The sequence below is a fragment of the Mercenaria mercenaria genome, chromosome 13 (assembly GCF_021730395.1).
Source record: "Mercenaria mercenaria strain notata chromosome 13, MADL_Memer_1, whole genome shotgun sequence".
Lineage (NCBI taxonomy): Eukaryota > Metazoa > Mollusca > Bivalvia > Venerida > Veneridae > Mercenaria > Mercenaria mercenaria.
Genome location: NC_069373.1, coordinates 20913994 through 20931672, shown reverse-complemented (window position 1 = coordinate 20931672; position 17679 = coordinate 20913994). Strand labels below are relative to the sequence as shown.

Below are 17679 nucleotides of genomic sequence, written 5' to 3'. Positions count from 1 at the left end.
TGTAATTATTAATACAGGAAGCAAAAAACAGCAAACAGAACATTGGCAGAGTAGCAACATAAGTCAAGCTTTTTAAAATTAAGACACTCCAGAGGCACTTTTCCTACCCAGTCTTATGAAACTGTTAGAATGGTTGTCTTTCTGAAAGCAAGGTCAGGTTTGAAGCTGTGAGATTAACTAAGAATTAAGTCAGTCAAGTGATACAGGGCCTTCATCACCCCCTTGTTTAATTGATTTCATTTGTTAATCTGATGACATTTTGTTTTCAGGTATATATTGGATGTAAAATGGTTCAAGCAATGGAAAAGTTATGTTGGCTATGAATCATGGGATCATTATAATGTTGGAGAAGAAAGTGCAAACCCAGGACCTATTGATAACACCCCAATATATCAAGGTTTGTGTTCTAGCTTTCAGGTATTGGACACATCTGAATATTTAAATATTGGGTTTTGTAACATAATTGTAATACCATATAATATTACATAGTTTTAAGGCTATATGAGCAGCACCATGAGAAAACCAACATAGTGGCTTTGCGACCAGCAGGATCCATGCTGTTTGCTAACAGTTTCTCTAATTGCAATAGGTTTTGAAAGTGAACAGCATGGATCCTGACCAGACTGCGCGGATGCTGGTCGCAAAGCCACTATTTTGGTTTTCTCATGGCGTGGCTTATATGTGAAACTACTCATTGCTATGGAAAGAAAAAAGTCCCTGACACGATAGCCGACAATAGTAGTTTTAACAAACAAAGAGGTTAGATCATAGAAAAAAGACTCAGGCTACGATAACAGGTTCTACGATCACTGATCACCATGATCATCCATTTGGTAGGCTATACTTTGATACTTGGTCTTGATTCATATAATGAATCAGTTCTGTCAGGAAAGAAGATCTTTAATGGAAGTTTGTTTTATTTTTAGAAGGTACACAGAAGTTGAAAGAGCATTTGATCGATGACCTTGACTATCAGTTGATACCAGAAGAAGGCTGGAATAAAATTTTCTCATGGTATGGAATGTTGGAGGGACAGGTTCGTTAAATATTACATAAATTGTATCATTTCTAAAATCAGTCAGTATTTATTCATATCTAAAAATTCTGATATAGATTATCTAATACTAAAAACTAATTTGGTATATTTATCAAGGAAAACTCTTTATTTTAAAATAATAATAATAATACTAATACCATTTTAACAGTGATGGACCATTGGTAAATGGCTTAAAATTCGGATTCTATTGTCCATCTTTCAGTAGTTAATATCGCCAATTCTAAAATTTTCAGTTTGAGTATTTATATATTTATCCACTCGATTAAGCACCAGAAATTTTTGGGCAAGGCTCGACTTTAAGTCTTTAGAGGACTTGCCCGTAGGGCAACTTCAACTATATTTTTACTTGCCCGAACCGAATTTTTGGTTGCCAAAATGTAATATGATGATGTGATGAGGTATTTCAATACAGTGTAGCACAAAAACAGTAGCACATGATTTTCTGAGAAGTATTTCTTGGGATCATTAATATATCATTTTTTGCCTGCCCAACTCCACTTTTTACCTGCCCCAGGCAATATGGCAGTCCGTAAGGTTGAGCCCTGTTGGGTGGTAATAACTCACAGTTAGTACAAATGTAATGGCAGTATTCTAATTTTATCATAGATCACACTTTTTCATAAGGCAATTATGCACATTTGATTGAGCTGTCAATAATCTATTAGAGATCTGTTTTCTTTAATAGGAGCCATTGCCAAGAAAAGTGATAGAGGAAGGGGTGTACTCCAAGTCCTTGAAGGTTGAGGTTTACCCCTGGCACCTAAAGATCTGTGAGAACTCCAAGCTGGATGAACAAATTAGCAAGCAGTTCAGTAGATCTGATACTATTGGTGAGACAATAAATGAGAAAAGTTTAATTTACAGTTCTAGCATGCTGCATAGTGACTATGTCAGCATGTGGAGCTGCACTTCGGTTTTAATATAGCGTGAATTATATTGAAGCCTTATGTACTGCAAAAACATATAATTTCGTGTGTTCTGCCAAAATGGCTGTTTGGTGTGGACATGAATTCAAGGATTTTAGAATTTGACTCTGCCATAAAATCAACTGAAATTAGACCAACATGAAAATTATCGAATTCACAGTAATTCCTTAATATTACTGTTACTTTCAAATCACAATTTTGTTTAAATTGATGTAGGTCAGGTGATGGTATTTTCACTTGCCTCTTATAATTGCTCAGTGTCATTGTTCTGTGTGAAGAAGTTGTCAGTGTCTTGTAGATACTGTATATTAGCTCAATAGATAGAGCTTAAGACTATTAATAGAGGCAGCAGGTTTGATCCAAGGATGCCAGTATTCTCATCGACAGTTTGACAGTCAATGTGTCTGAAGTTAGGTGTCTAGCTTTGATTCCTGCGGGGAATTTGTCACTTAATTGTGGAGAAAAAGTCAGTACTGATGCAGAATCCAAGAATACTGTTCTTCTAACTGACTGCTTTTACATAACTCATTGTCGAAAAGCAGACCGTTTTAAAACTCAAAACACTGTCAGAAAAGCAAAGTTACACTTGCCGCTTGAACAAAAAACAAATAATATCTAACTGATAATACCCATGACTTCAGGAACTCGAGGAATATAACAAATAAGCCGCCTCATGAGAAAACCAACATAGTGCGTTTGCGATCAGCATGGATCCAGACCAGCCTGCCCATCTGTGCAGTCTTGTCAGGATCCATGCTGTTCGCTTTCAAACCCTATTGCAATTAGGGAAACCATTAGTGAACCGCATGGATCCTGACCAGACTGAGCGGATGCGCAGGCTGGTCTGGATCCATGCTGGTCGCAAACGCACTATGTTGGTTTTCTCATGGAGCGGCTCAAGTTTAATTGACACCCATTATTAAGCTGAAATACCTCAAGATAAAAAAAAAACTGCTGGCAATACGTTATATGTTTAGAAGCTTTTCATGTGAGGTAACCACAGTATTTTGTCGAGGCCGTGATATTGCTGGAACCTCGTGTAAAAATGACGAATGTTGCGCTAAAATTGGTGTAGAGATGACAGTTGTCACGTTATGAAAATGCTGGGGACAAATGTACGTACGGGATGACCGGAACTGAGTACGAATTGTTAATTTTTCTTCAGCCTCCGAATGGAAGAATTTCCCGCACAAGCGTCATTTAAGTTAAGGATTATGACTATGTAGAAGTTAATTGTAACACATCTTTGGGTTTTTGGTTTCTGGTGTAACTGAAAAAATGTTTGGCCCCCCTTCTTATTAAATTTTGCAATTTGGATCATGTGGTATAAGGGAATACTGTGATTCCACTTGTATTTCTAACCACTGAATTACCTCCCTAACATATCTTTTCTAGTAATTTTTGATTTGTCTCCCTTTCCCCCTTTTGATATTTTTTTGTGGGAGGGCCCAATTCTTTTTAGTCGGGCCATGTTTATTTTGACACATATTGTACAGTATTGATTTATGACTTTTTGTTATTTGTGTTTGAACTTGACCTGTTTATTCCACATGCATAATATCCCTTTTGGATTGAAAAAAAATCGAAAAAATTTTTATTGACAGCGAAAAAACAGTAACAATCTATAAGCTATTTTCTGCATCTGCAGACAATAAAAAGTTAAAAAAATATTTAGGCGTATTTTTTGTATGCTTCCAAAAAGGGCCAAAAAAACCACCCCCAAACCGCGTTTTTTAAAACCCTTTCTCTCCCAGCACAACAGGTAAATTGAAAGCGGTCCAATGACTGCTTAAAATTCTGTAACCATTGCAACTAATTCTCCAAACAGAATGCGTCAAAATTAAACCACAAGGGGCAGAAAATCGGTAGAGCCAAAAAAAAAAATGATTCCGAATTTAAAGAGAGTTTTTTTAAAAAGAGTACATAGTTAATTAAGAAATTTTTTAAAACATGTATATTTCAATGACATACGGTTAAAAGTTGTTGTCTTCAAGATTTTTAAAATATCCCCACATTTTTAGCTCACCTGTCACAAAGTGACAAGGTGAGCTTTTGTGATCGGCAGTGCCCGTGCCGCGTCCGGCGTGCGTTTTCCCCGTCCAAAACTTTTGCTTGTGCCCCTCTAGAGTCAATTTTTCGGGGTCTTTAGAAATTTGGTCAAATGTTCTCTTGATGATATCTGGGTTAAATTTTCGAAACTGGTCACTCCCCCAAAAAAACTAGGTCATAGGTCTAAAAAATAGAAAAACCTTGTGCCCTCTCTAGGGGCCATATTTCACAAATCTTCATGAAAGTTGGTCAAAATGTTCTCTTGATGAATCTAGGTAAGTTCGAAACGGGGTCAGTGCCTTCAAAAATGGTCATAGGTCTAAAATAGAAAACCTTTGTGACCCTTTTTGGGGCCTATATTTCACAAGATCTCATAAAAAAATTTTGGCAGAATTTTCCCCTTGATGATATCTAGGCAAGTTCGAAAGTGGGTCAGTCCTTTAAAAAAACTAGGTCAGTAGGTCAAATAATAAAAAAAACCTTGTGACCTCTAAAAAGGGCCATATTTTTCATGGGATCTGTATAAAAGTATTTTTAAATTTTCATCTTATGATATCTAGGTCAAGTTCAAAAACTGGGTCAGGGGGTCAAAAACTAGGTCATGGGTCAAAAATAGAAAAACCTTGTGACCTCTCTAGAGGCCAAAAATTTTCAAAGACTTCATAAAAAATTGGTCAGACTTTCACCTTGATGATATTAGTCAGGTTTAAAAAAAGGGGTCACTGCCACAACACTAGCAGTAGGTCAAAAAATAAAAAAACTTGTGACCTCTTAAAGGCCATATATTTTAGGGAGCTTCATGAAAGTTTTCTGTTTTTCATTTTGATGATATCTGGTCGGGGTTCAAAAAGGTCACGCAGGGTCAAAAACTAGGTAGTAGGTCTAAAAATAAAAAAAACCTTGTGACCTCCCTAGAGGCAATAATTTTCAGGGGATCGTTAAAAAAATGGTCTAAATGTTCATCTTGATGATATCGGTCAAGTTCAAAAAGTGGGACATGCCTTCAAAAACTGGTCATGGGTCAAATAAAAGAAACCCTTTTCCCTTTCTGGGGAACCATATTTTTTATGGTTTTCATGAAAATTGGCAGTTTTTTTATTTTGATAATATCTGGGTCAATTTAAAAAAAGGGGTCACATGGGTCAGAAACTAGGTCACTATGTCAAATAATGAAAAAAACGACGTCTACCAAAAAAAACTGGTCATTGGAAAGGGTGAGCGTTGGGGACCCATGGCCGACCAAGGGGAAAAATGTGTCGACCCTTTTGCCTTGGGCAGAACACTGAAAACCACCCAGTTGGAAAATAAGGTTTTGCTTCTACATTTGTGCCTTTTAAAGCCAAAATAAAATTTTAGGATGCCTTATTGCTGTAGCCTTTAGTTTTGGGAAACACCAATGGAATTGTGTCAAACTTAAAAATTTTTTTTTTCAGAAAAATTGGGAAGACATAGACAGGAGTTTAACATAGGGGCAAAAGGAAGTCAGGCTATAACCGTTACATGACAAACATGATGACCCGAAAAAAGAAAGACAACACCCACGGTTTGCGTTCTCTACAGGGCCGGTGATTGTAATCGAGCAGAAAAATGAGGATGGAACATGGCCTAGACAGTCTCAACAGAAGAAGTAAGATATCAGAACCCGAAGGTTGAGCCTTGCAAAGACTCTGCTGCAGAGTTTACATAATTATACTATTAAAACATATATTTAAAACACCATGCTTTATGGAAATGAACAACAGAATGTCAACTTTTCAAGTATCTCTGTATACTTAATAAAACTGGAATACCTGTTTAACAAACCACAATTTTTAAAATTAAATAATAGATTAAATGGTAATAATATAGTCGTTTTGCCTTAATGTGTTTTGCAACATTCTTCATTAATTATATGTTTTAAAAAGAAGGGTTTTTATTTACTCGCCCGACGGGGGTGCCCTTTCTTGGTTAAAGTTTTTGGGAAAACCTTTTTTTTTCGTCTACTTTAACTTTGCAACATTTAAACTTCACAAAACTTGCCGGCCAACAAACAAAGTTGTGGGGGGGGCCCCCAATTATAAAAAAGGGTCAGGCACCAAGGGTTTTACTTTGGTTATTATTAAGGTTTAAAGTTTTTTGGAAACCCTTTTGTTTTTCTGTCATACTTTGTTACTTGCTTATACTTATGTAGTTAATAAAACATACCCAGCAACAAATAAATAATGGGGGCGGGGCGATTAACCCAGGTAAAGGTCACAAAGTTTTTAAAATTTAAAATATTTTCATTTTTAAATTTTTTCGAAACTTGTTTAAAAGACATATTTTTGTACTTAAAAAAAAAAGCTTGAAAAAAAAAAATTCTTTAAAATCACTCTCATGTGTGGTTACAATCCCCAAACCTTTTTTTTTGAAAAAATTATGCCCTTTCATACTTAATTTTTTTTGCAATCTTGCTTTCGGATAAAATTTTAGTACAATTAAGATAAAGACTTGAAATTTTAAAGTATCTAATCTCATCATCGATTTTTGGGTTTTTAATTCCATAACTCTGTTTGTTTTTTTGCCCAAATTATGCCCCTTTATACTTAAATTTTTTGACAAACCCTTTTTTTTCGGGACATAATTTGGTCTATATAAGATAGGACTTGAAACAAAAATATTTTTTTATCACATCATCTGCTGTGTGGTAACAATCCCAATAACCCAAATTTTGGGTTTTCTTGCAGAATTATGCCCCTTGGTGTATTTTCCTTTTTTAAAAGTAGAGGTTCTATTAAAACATATTTTCATTTTACTGTCAAATTGCCAAATAGGGGAGGCGCCCCCTTTTTAAAATTTTGTGCCCCCAAAAATTTTGGGGGGTCTTTGGGAAATTTCCCCCTTTTCCTGCCCATCTGCCTGTCTGTCTGTGAACTTGGTCGTGCATATCTCAAGAAGTATTTTCACCCCATCACAGACCTCACAGGATTGTCTTTAAGCATGTAAATTGTGCACCTGGTGTTTTAACTGGGATTTTTTCGTCACACAAGGGCTTACCTTTGGGCTTAAAAACAAAAAATAGATGTAAAAAGGGGTTTAAAAAGTTTGTGTCCTTTTCTAAAAAAAAGTATTTGCCCTGGGGATTTTAAACATGACGGGAAAAAATTATTCAGAAAATTGAAGGAAGTTATGCTCGGGGTTTTTTTTTTTTTAAAGATTTCACTCACCACACCAGATTTAGGGCCCCTTGACTTAGTTAAAATTCAAAAAAAAGGGCATAAAAGAGTGTTGCATGTCGCAAAAAAATTGACTTAGATTCAAAATACATTAAGGGTTGTTATAAAGCATGTAAAGTTGTGCATCTGATGTTCTGTTTGAGATTTCGTTTAGCCAGGCCAGAGTTATGGTCCTTGACTTAGTGAAGATTGAAGAATACTCTTACAGAGCTTAAAAGCTTGAATTGCATACCGGTATATCTTAAAGATATTTGACCTAGAGTCATAAAACCATGTGCAGTAAGAGGAAGTGAGGTCGCCAGTGTCTATGAACACAGTAGTTTCATCTTAGTTTTATCTAGATTTAATTTATGACTGTTTGTTGGTTTTGTTTCAGTACATACCCATTTTCGCCTCGGAACATTTCGCTTCACTAGGTAGTTCTGTTTTTTTTTAGCTAAACTTTTTCCAAATTGTTCAAATAGTAAGGGGCCCTGTTGTCCCCCTTTTGTCAACGTCTTTGTCAATTTTTCCACAGATTTTTGCATGAAAAGCAGGTTTTTTCAAAACTACCAACCCTAATTTTTCCCAAAAACTTCACTGATAATGTAGGAATCGGATGGGGACCTTCAGATCAATTTTACTAATTTTAGCTTTTATTTTGTCAAAATTAGCCACTTTCATTTAAAACTTTGCTTGTATGCAGGTTTCTCAAAATACGGGGTTTAAACCAATGTTTAGATGTTCATACTTTCAAAATTTCAGATCAGACTAAAGTTAAAAATTTTGTTTTTTTTTTAAAAGAAACAGTTCTTGACAGTTTGGGAAAGAAAATGTTTGGGGTTACATAACATCCAAATCTGAATTGGTCGAAAATCAATCAGAGTTTTTATTTAGCATACCTGTAAAAATGTTGTTTTGATTCAAAAAAGTTTTTTTTGAGTTTTGAAGACCTGTTTTCACGTTTTTCATGTTGAAAAAATTGTACAGTTATCATCATGTTTTTACAAAAAAATCAACGAAGGAAAGTTATAGAATAGAAATTAAGAGGAAAGTTTAATGGGGCCCAACATGAGCAACACTGGATGTTTTATAGATTTTATTATCACAAGAAAAATGTTTAAAACTTACAGATCTGGAAATACTTACGGCAGTGGTAGTAGTTATAACAACTATGGATATGATCCTGGGCGTGGAAACGTTACCGCAGGTCTCTGTGGGCTTTCAAATATTGGTAACACCTGCTTCATGAACTCTGCATTACAGGTAAACCTCGGCTTTATTCTATGTCATAAATTCTGAAAACTGGTGCATCTTGTACTCATTTTCAGTTCATTAATTCTAATGTAATTTTGATATTTAGTAAAACAAATCTGTTTAACTTTATGTTGGGTTTTATTAGTGTTCAGAAAGAGTCAACATTTTTAAGTTGATTGATCAGAACAAAGGAAAAAAAGGATTTATTGTACAAAGAATTTTAATTGGCATGTTTGTTTTTGATTTTTCTTGACTTTGTATATTTAAGATTTTTTAGGGTACATTTTTACATAAAATTGATTATTGTCTTTCCTTTGCTTTTTCCATATAAAAATGTTCTCCTTTTATTTTTTGTTAATCGTTTACATGTATGTTTGATGTTTGTACATAGTTTTCTTGTTTTACAGGGGACCATTTTGTTAATTGGTTTTAAAAAATGTATCCAATCCGTTATTTTACCCATTTTAAATAAGTCGTTTTTACTTACTTATTTAAAGCATAATTTAAATTTTTATTGATTAAAATTAGACATCACTTATTACCAAAATTGGCTGAAATACCTGAAATTTTGAAATTTGGACACTAAAAAAAGTTGACTTATCATTGATTCGTAACTTATGCATATATGTTTGATTGATTTTTCACAGTGATCTCTAATTTAAAATCTTTTTTTACGCAGACAACTAAATATGAATGGCAATTTTCTCAGCTGAACAGTTGTATAAACTCTGCATATAGGTTCTTTTTTGTTCTTTGAGATTCGTAAACAATGAAATTTTTTGGTTTAAAGTCACATCATGAAATCTAGATATATAAACATATAATTTAATGATTTTTAGTGCATGGAATGTTCAAAGTTGACAGACTTTTTTATGTCAAAAAAAATGGGCAGAAAATAAATGAGGAAACCCTTTCTGGGCATCAGGGAGAACGCGAATATACCGGAGCTTGTCCCTAATGTGGTCTGGAAAAATACAGCTTCACTGGCCAAGAAACTTCAAGGTATATTTGTGCCAAAGTCAAAATATTTCTCAAATTAACAGCAGCATATTACAGCCTAAACATTTATTTTTTTTAGCTCACCTGAGAGTTATTTTGATCGCTCGAGTCCGGGGTCTGTCATCTGCAACATTTGCTTTGTATCGTTAGGGTGTTAAAATTTTAAAAGATCTTCATGAAATTTGGTCGAATGATTTCCTTGATAAATCTAGGTCAAGTTTTGAATATGGGGCTTGGGGGCAAAAACTGGGCACTAGTTCAAATCAAAGAAAAAAAACCTTTTTTATGCAATGGGGCTGCATTTTACACTGGATCTTCTAAATTTGATCAAAATGTTTGTCTTGATGAAATCTAGATCAAGTTCTAATAGCGGTATTGGGGTCAAAAAAATAGGGCACCCAAAAATAAAAGAAAAACTTTGTGAATGCAATAGGGCTACTTTTAGGCAGGGGTTCATGAAATTTGATAAAAATGTTGTTTGATGAAATTAGGTCAAGTTCAAATATGGGTCATTTGGACAAGAACAGGGCCCACAAGGCAAATCAAAGAAAAACATTGTTATGCAATAGGGACTGCATTTTTGCGATCTTCATGAATTTTATCAGAATGTTTGTCTGGATAAAACTAGTTAAGTTCGATATGGGTCATCTGGGGTCAAAAACTAGGTCACCCAGTCAAATCAAAGAAAAAAAACCCTTTGTATGCAATAGGGGCTCATTTTACATGGATTTCATAAAATTTAATTGAAATTTAAAACTAGGTAAGTTCGAATAGGGTCACTGGGGTCAAAAACTAGTTGCTAGGTAAATCAAAAAAAAACCTTGTGTATGCAAATGGGCACATTTTACACTGGGCTTATAAAATTTGATCACAATGTTTGTCTGGGTGAAAAATTTAGTCATTTTCCTTGATGAATCTAGGGCAAATTCGAATGGGTCATCTGGGGTAAAAAATAGGGTCCCTAGGTCAAACAAAGAAAATCTTTTGTAGCAAAAAAGGGGCTGCATTTTAAACTGGTCTTCATAATTTTTTAACAATGTTTTTTCTGGATGAAATCTAGGTCAAGTTCGAGCACCCGTCAAATCAAGAAAAAACCTTTTGTACCAAAGGGGCTGATTTTACACTGGATATTCATAAAATTTAGTCAAAAAATCTAGGTCAAGTTCAAATATGGGGTCACTGGGGGGCAAAAAAATAGGGCCCCTGGTCAAATTAAATTCATGAAATTTTATGAAAATTTTTTTCTTGACAAAATTTTGGGCAATTTCAAACATGGGGCATGTTGGGTCAAAAAATAACCTTGTTATCAGTGGGGGGTGCATTTTTAGTGGGTCTTCATGAAATTTGATCAAATTTTTTGTCTTGAAAAGTAGGGCAGTTCAAATACGGGGCTATTGGGTCAAAAACAGGTCACCTGGTCAAAAACAAAGAAATCTTGCCCAGGGAAAAGGGGTCGCATTTTTTAAGCAGTATCATTAATTTGGTCAAGCCGTTCTCAGGGAGTGACCAAGCCTTTTTGGGCCTTTTGTTTTAATTGTTTTTGGGTGCTTTATCATACCTATACTTAATTTGTTTAAGCATTTTCAGGCAAAGAATCATTTTGGGAAAACGAAAGAAAACGAAAAAAAAAAAGGGTATAACTGCAGTTTCCCTTTAAAATGTGCAAAAACTGTTTATAAAAATAAAATTTAGAAATCTGACATGCCCCAAATAAATATCTGCTATTAAATAAAATACTAGAAAAAATAAGTTGCCCACCCACCCCCATAAAACAGTTTTGGGGTTGCTTTTTGAATACCCAAAAACAAATTTTTTTTTAAAAAAAATTTTTAAACAGAATGAAATTTGGAAAATTAAAATGGAATAAAGTCTTTTGAATATTTAAAAAAAGTTGAAATGCCGCTGACAGGCCATATAGTACAAAAAAATTAACAATATTTCAATGTATAGCCAAATTTTATATAAAAGGGACATGGAAAAATATAAATAAAAAGGAAAATACTTATATAGTAAGATGTTAATTTTCAGTATCTGTTGGAAATTTGCACCTCAGTTCCTGGGGCCCGCAGCAAGATTTACAGGAATTAAGGCCTTTTCCCCAACGGGTTACATGAAGACTTAAACAGAATTAAGAAAAAAAACTTACTGGAACTCAAGGGCGCGCTGACAGACCAATGAGGTTACTCTCGTAATTTAATGTGCTGAGGGGTGGAAGGGGCTTTTTATAAGGGATAGGTTTTGTAAAGGGATGGATGGGGTTTGTGATAAGGGGAGCAAGGGGTTTGTGAAAAGGGGTGGATTGGGCTTTTGATAAGGGATGGATGGGGTTTGTGATAAGGGGTGCAAAGGGCTTGTGTTAAGGGATGGATGGAGTTTGTGATAAAGGGTGCAAAGGGTTTGTGTTAAGGGATGGATGGGGTTTGTGATGAGGGGTGGATTGGGCTTGTGTAACACCTCTATTCATTTAATATCTTGTGAGTCAGGTTGAAACTGTTTTTCTCTAGAAGATGTGTAAATGTTTTGTTCTATAATCATATGAATTCAGTATTATATAGCATTGAAACAGTGCAGATTTGTTTTTAGCTCATCTGATTTTTAGCTCGACTATTCAAAGAATAGGGGAGCTATCCACTGCCCCGGCACGGTGTGACGTTTCTCACACAAATGTTAAAGTTTGCTTACCCCCCCAAAATATTTTTAAAGTCCATTGAGATAATTTCTTTCATATTTTGCATACTTGTTTACCATCAGACCGTCTGTAAAAAGGGGAGGAACTCTTCAAGCTTTTGACTGAATATGGCCCCCTTTTTGACTTAGAATATCTTAGTAATGTTAAAGTTTACTATAGCTTACATTATACTATCCCAAACCGAGAATAGTCGCGCGCACTGTCCCCTAACAGTCTTGTTTGAAAAAAAAAATGATGATTATTGAACACTTTATCGACTCGGGTTTCCCCGGTTTTTTATGTCTAGGGACTTTTCTCCTAAAAATCAAAAGGATTTCTTTGAAACTTTCAACACTTGGTTTACCATCAATACTGACCCTTACAGCAGGAAACATAACCCATCCTGCTTTTTTTTCAAGAATTATGGCCAATTTGGACTTAGAAAAAAAATCAGTTTTTGGTTAAGTTTTTTTGTTTGGTCAACTTTTTTCCCAAAAATCAATTTTCTCCTAAACTTCAAAGCTATTTCTTTGAAACTTGCAACAGTTGTTCACCTATAAGCTGACCCTGTACATTAAGAAAAAAATAACTCCATCCGCTTTTTGCAAGAATTATGCCCTTTTTGGACTTGAAAATCTTTGGGGGGACAATTTATCTGTTATACAAAAAAATCAGATGAGCGCAGCACCGCATGGCGGTGCTCTTTTTGTCATGTACTTGTTTTTGTTGGAAAATTTTTTATTGGAAAAGAAAATTTTATCAAACTTAAATGCTGTAAAATCAGAAATGTTTGCAAGGTACAGTTAAACCCCTGTACTCTCAAAGCATCAAGAGGATGAACAAAATGCTCAAGGTAACCAGGGTTTCAAGTGATCCAGACCTACAAAATTTAAGAAATTGACTTAACCACATGAATTGCTCGAGTCATTCCTGATACTCATGCTATCAATACTCGAGCGAGCATGGTTTTACTTAACCCTTACCCTTCTAATTTTCTACAATGAACTGTTCCCTCATTTAATTTGGCATACCATTAAAGTTAAAAGGGTGCTTCCAAAAAAATACAAAAAAAAGAATGGGGGAAAAGTGCAGTCAGATCAGACTGCACGGATTTTAGGTGAAAAATGATTAACGGGCGCAAAAGCAGAGTCATTCGGTCCCGATGTGGGGTTAAGTTTTTTTTGCTTTAATCTCTTATTTCTGTTTTCGCAAAAAAATACTCGCCAAAGTCCTATTATTTATATGAATAGCCATATATATGTTTCACAAGATTGCCATACATTACAAATATTCTCCCTGGCAATATAACTCCAATTTTAAATAAGGCGAACTTGTAGCTTTGGGAAAATCTCAGAATTTATGGTACCATAGAGAAATAATTGCACGACACACTTTTAGTCATCATCTTGAAAAATATTTAATACCCTGCAATATTTACAGGTTGTTGCCAAAGAGGCATGGGACAGCTACAAGTTAAGAAACGACTCGATCATCACAGATATATTCCACGGATCCTAAGTCTACGTACGTGCCCGAATCGCCAAAATCTCAGTGACCTTCGACCCCCTGCTACCTATCCCGCCCCTTCCTGTGAAGAAAAACGGCAGCTGGAAATATTCTGGGGACCATTAGTCCTAACAAAAAAAAAGACAGGTATTGAATTTTCTATTTTTTTCGTAAGTTCAATTGAATGAAAGTTTTTTTAAAAAAAAAACATATTACGAAAATAGTTGACAAAAACGGGGTTAATTAAAAATTTTGGGGTTTTAAATCTTGTGTAATTTTATTTCGTTGCTTTTATTTATTTTTGAATAATATTTAACTGAAAAAAAAAAATGATACTTCATAAAAATGTGTATTCATTTTAAAAGGACAAGATGGTGTATTTAGGGCCTGACATAATTTGTTTCGGTATCACTGGATTTTTGGTAATTTTTAGATGTCTACTTGGGTTTTTGTTTTCTGAACTTTATTTAACCTTACCCTTAATTCTATAATGAACTTGTCCCTTTCCATTGGACAGTACCATTACTAATAAAGGGTGTTTACCAAAAAAAATATCCTGAATGGGAACAGGCAAACTTGATAACTGCATGGGTGTCGGCTGATCGATCTACACTGGGCAAAGGCAAAAAACAATTGTGCCCGCATGATAAGGGGTTTAAAAGTTTCATTATAAGCTTTTTGCAAAATGAAACTACTAAATTCTTGTAGTTGATGACTTGTTGTATGTTGTGCTATTACATGTCTATTACATCATGTCTATTAAGTTTAAACGACGTACCCAAATGGGATTGTAGGATATTGTGAGTTCTGTCCGTATTGGGGAAAAGAAGAAAAAATTTGTGAGTTTTTTTTTTTTTTAAAAACGGTAACTTTTTGACAATAAGAGATAAAAAAGTTGTAATTTCTTCCCTTTAGGCTGTTGTTTTGTAAAACAAGATTGGACAGATTTGGGTAAAAAAAATTGGGGCTTTTAACTGTTTTATGAAAAAGTTTTTTTGTTTTTTTTTTTTTTTCGAAAAAATGGCAAAAAGCACATTTTACCAGACAAGCATTTTTTTAAGCCCGTTTGAAAAAAAGGGACGTATATGGAACGCCCTGGCGGGGGGGCGGGGGGGTTTGCGGGCGGGCGGGGGGGGCGGGGTCCCCAGACCTTGTCCCCAGCTTCTTCTCATGCATGAAGGGGTTTTGATGAAACTTGGCCGTTGTTCACCCCATAGACGGGGTCATGCGCAAGAACCCGGTCCCTACGTCAAGGTCAAGGGGCACACTTGAGGTCAAAGGTCAAATTCAAGAATGACTTTGCCGAGCATTCTTCTTCATGCATAGAGGGGTTTTGATGAAAGTTGGCCAATTGTTATCATTTTGAGAAAGGGGTGTCGCACAAGAAACCAGGTCCCTAGGGCAAGGTCAAGGACACTTTGAGGTCAAAGGTACAAGAATGAAAAAATTTTTCCGGAGCATTTCTTCTCATGCATAGAGGGATTTTGATTAAAATTGGCACAAAAGTTCACCACCATGAGGGAGGTCATCGAAAAACAGGTCTCTAGGGCTAAGGTCAAGGCACAGAGGCAAAGGGTACAAGAATGAAAACCCCTTTTCCGGGGCATTTCTCTTTTGCAAAAAGGTTTTGATATTATTGGCACAAAGTTCACCACCACGAGACGTAGTGTCATGGGGCAAGAACCAGGGCCCTAGGCTAAGGTCAAGGGCAACTTAGAGGGCCCAAAGGTCAGATAAAGAATGCTTTGTCCAAGCATTTCTTCTTTGCATGGGGGATTTTGAGTAACTTGACCAATATACATCTCATGAGCGAAGTGTCAGGCGTTTCCCCTTTTTTAGAAATTTCTTCCCTTTGTTGTTTCTATAAATAGCTTTATTGTAAGTTTTTCATGATAGTCGTAGGGAAAAATCAGACCTTTTCTGTAGTACAACAGCAGCTACTCCATTTTGGGTGTATTTTGACCATCCTACCTGGGGAAAGATTTTTGTGGGGCTTACATTTTTATACCCCGTTTGAAAAACGGACGTATTTTGGGAAGCCCCCGGCGGGCGGGCCCGGGGGGGCGGGCGGCGTCACGACCTTGTTCCCCGGGGCAACTTCTACATGCATGAAGGGGTTTTGTGAAAATTGGCACAGTTTTCACCACATGGAGGGGGCCCTGCGCAAGAACCAGGTCCTGTCTAAGGTCAGGTCACACTTAGGGTCAAGGTCAAATTTAAGAATGACTTTGTCCGAGCTATCTTCTTCATGCATAGAGGGGGTTTTGATGAAGTTGGGACAAATTTTTCTTTACAGAGAAGGGGTGTCAGCAAGAACCCGGGCCCCCCTAAGGCAAGGGCACACTTGAGGCAAAGGATACAAAATGAAAAATTTGTCCCGGAGCATTTCTTCTTCATGCATAGAGGATTTTTTATATAACTTTGGGACAAAAGTTCACCACCATGAGGGGGGTGTCATGGAAGAACCGCTCCTAGGTCTAAGGGGGTCAACTTAGAGGTCAAAGGGTATAAAATGAAAAAATTTTCCCGGGGCATGTTTCTTCATGCATAGAGGGATTTTGAAAAATTGGGACAAATGTTCACCAACCACAACTGTTCTCGCAAGAACCAGGTCCCTAGGTCTAAGGTCAAGGTCACATTAGAGGCCAAAGGTCAGTACAAGAATGACTTTGTTCCCCAACATTTTTCTTTTTGCATGGAGGGATTTTTATGAACTTGCACAATTAACACCCATGAACGAAGGGCATGCGCATTCCCTTTTTTCGAATTACTTTCCCTTTTTTGTTACTATAAATAGCTTTAAATTTTTAACTTTTTCATTACTAGTCATAGGGAAAATCGAGACCCCTTTTCTTAGTACAATATGCATGCTACATCCAATTTGAGGTGTATTTTTACCGTCCCCCCTTTCCGGGAAAAGATTTTTTTTGAGGACTTTCAATTTTTTTTTTTTTTTTTTTTTTTTTTTTTTTTTTTTAAAAATTAACTTCCCTTATTGTTCTATAAATAACTTTTATTGTAAAAATTTTTTATAATTGACCGAGGGAAAAACAAGCCATTTTTTTGGTAAAACATAGATGTTATTTCCCTTTTAGGTGTTTTTAAGGTATCTCACCTGGTAAGGAGTTTTTTTTTGGGACTTAGAAAAACAAAAATTTTTTATTTCTAAACAACCACAAGTTAAAAAATTTCCCTTTTCAAAAACAGGTGCTAGAGTAAAGAAATTGCTGTGACGGGCGTATATTGTGACATTTTTTTGCACTCTTGTTTTTTTTTTTTATTTTTTTTTTTTTTTTTTAAATTAACTTCCCTTTTTTGTTATATAAAAACTTATATTTTAACTTTTTTTTAATTTTACGTAGGAAAAACCCAAAACCATTTCTGTGGTAAACAAATTTACTTTCCAATTTTAGGTTTTTAAGGTATCTCTACCGGGGGGGAGGTTTTTTGTGGACTAAGAAAAAAAAAACACTTAGTTTTTACAAAATTCCCCCCAAAAATAAAATTCCATTTGCAAATACAGGTTAGAGTAAAGAAATTTGCTGTGAGGGCGAAATTTGAATTCTTGATCTTTTTAAATATTTTTATATACCAATTTTCACTTTATTTTCATTTTCTTTTTGTCAAATATACAATATTAAATTTTAAAATCGTTGCAAAATGAATATTTTTTTTCTGAATCCATTTGTATCTGATTAAAATAAAAAGGATTATAGTTTTAAAACAGTTTAGATTGGTTGCGAAATTTCTTCCCACCACCGTGGTATGGGTTTTAAGTTATTTAAGTGAGAAAAAAAGGGAAAGTTGTACGCTGAAGTTATAACTGCGACAGATTCGAAAAATTGTGTTATTTTCTTAAGCAATGTGCGAATATAGGAACCGCCAAACCAAAAGGATTCATGTTTTTTGTTCAGTTTGTTCTTGGGAAATTTTTTTTCGTTAATGATCTAAAACCAAAGAAATTTTTAGTTCCTGTAATTTTACAAAAATAGCATACTTTCCCAAAAGGTGAAATTTTTTTTTTAAGGGGGTAAAATGGGGAAA

General features: G+C 35.2%; 1 pseudogene; it reads left to right on the top strand.

Moving 5' to 3' along the window:
- Positions 1–17679, top strand: part of LOC123529458 (ubiquitin carboxyl-terminal hydrolase 4-like) — a 55804-nt pseudogene that overhangs the window by 18037 nt on the left and 20088 nt on the right.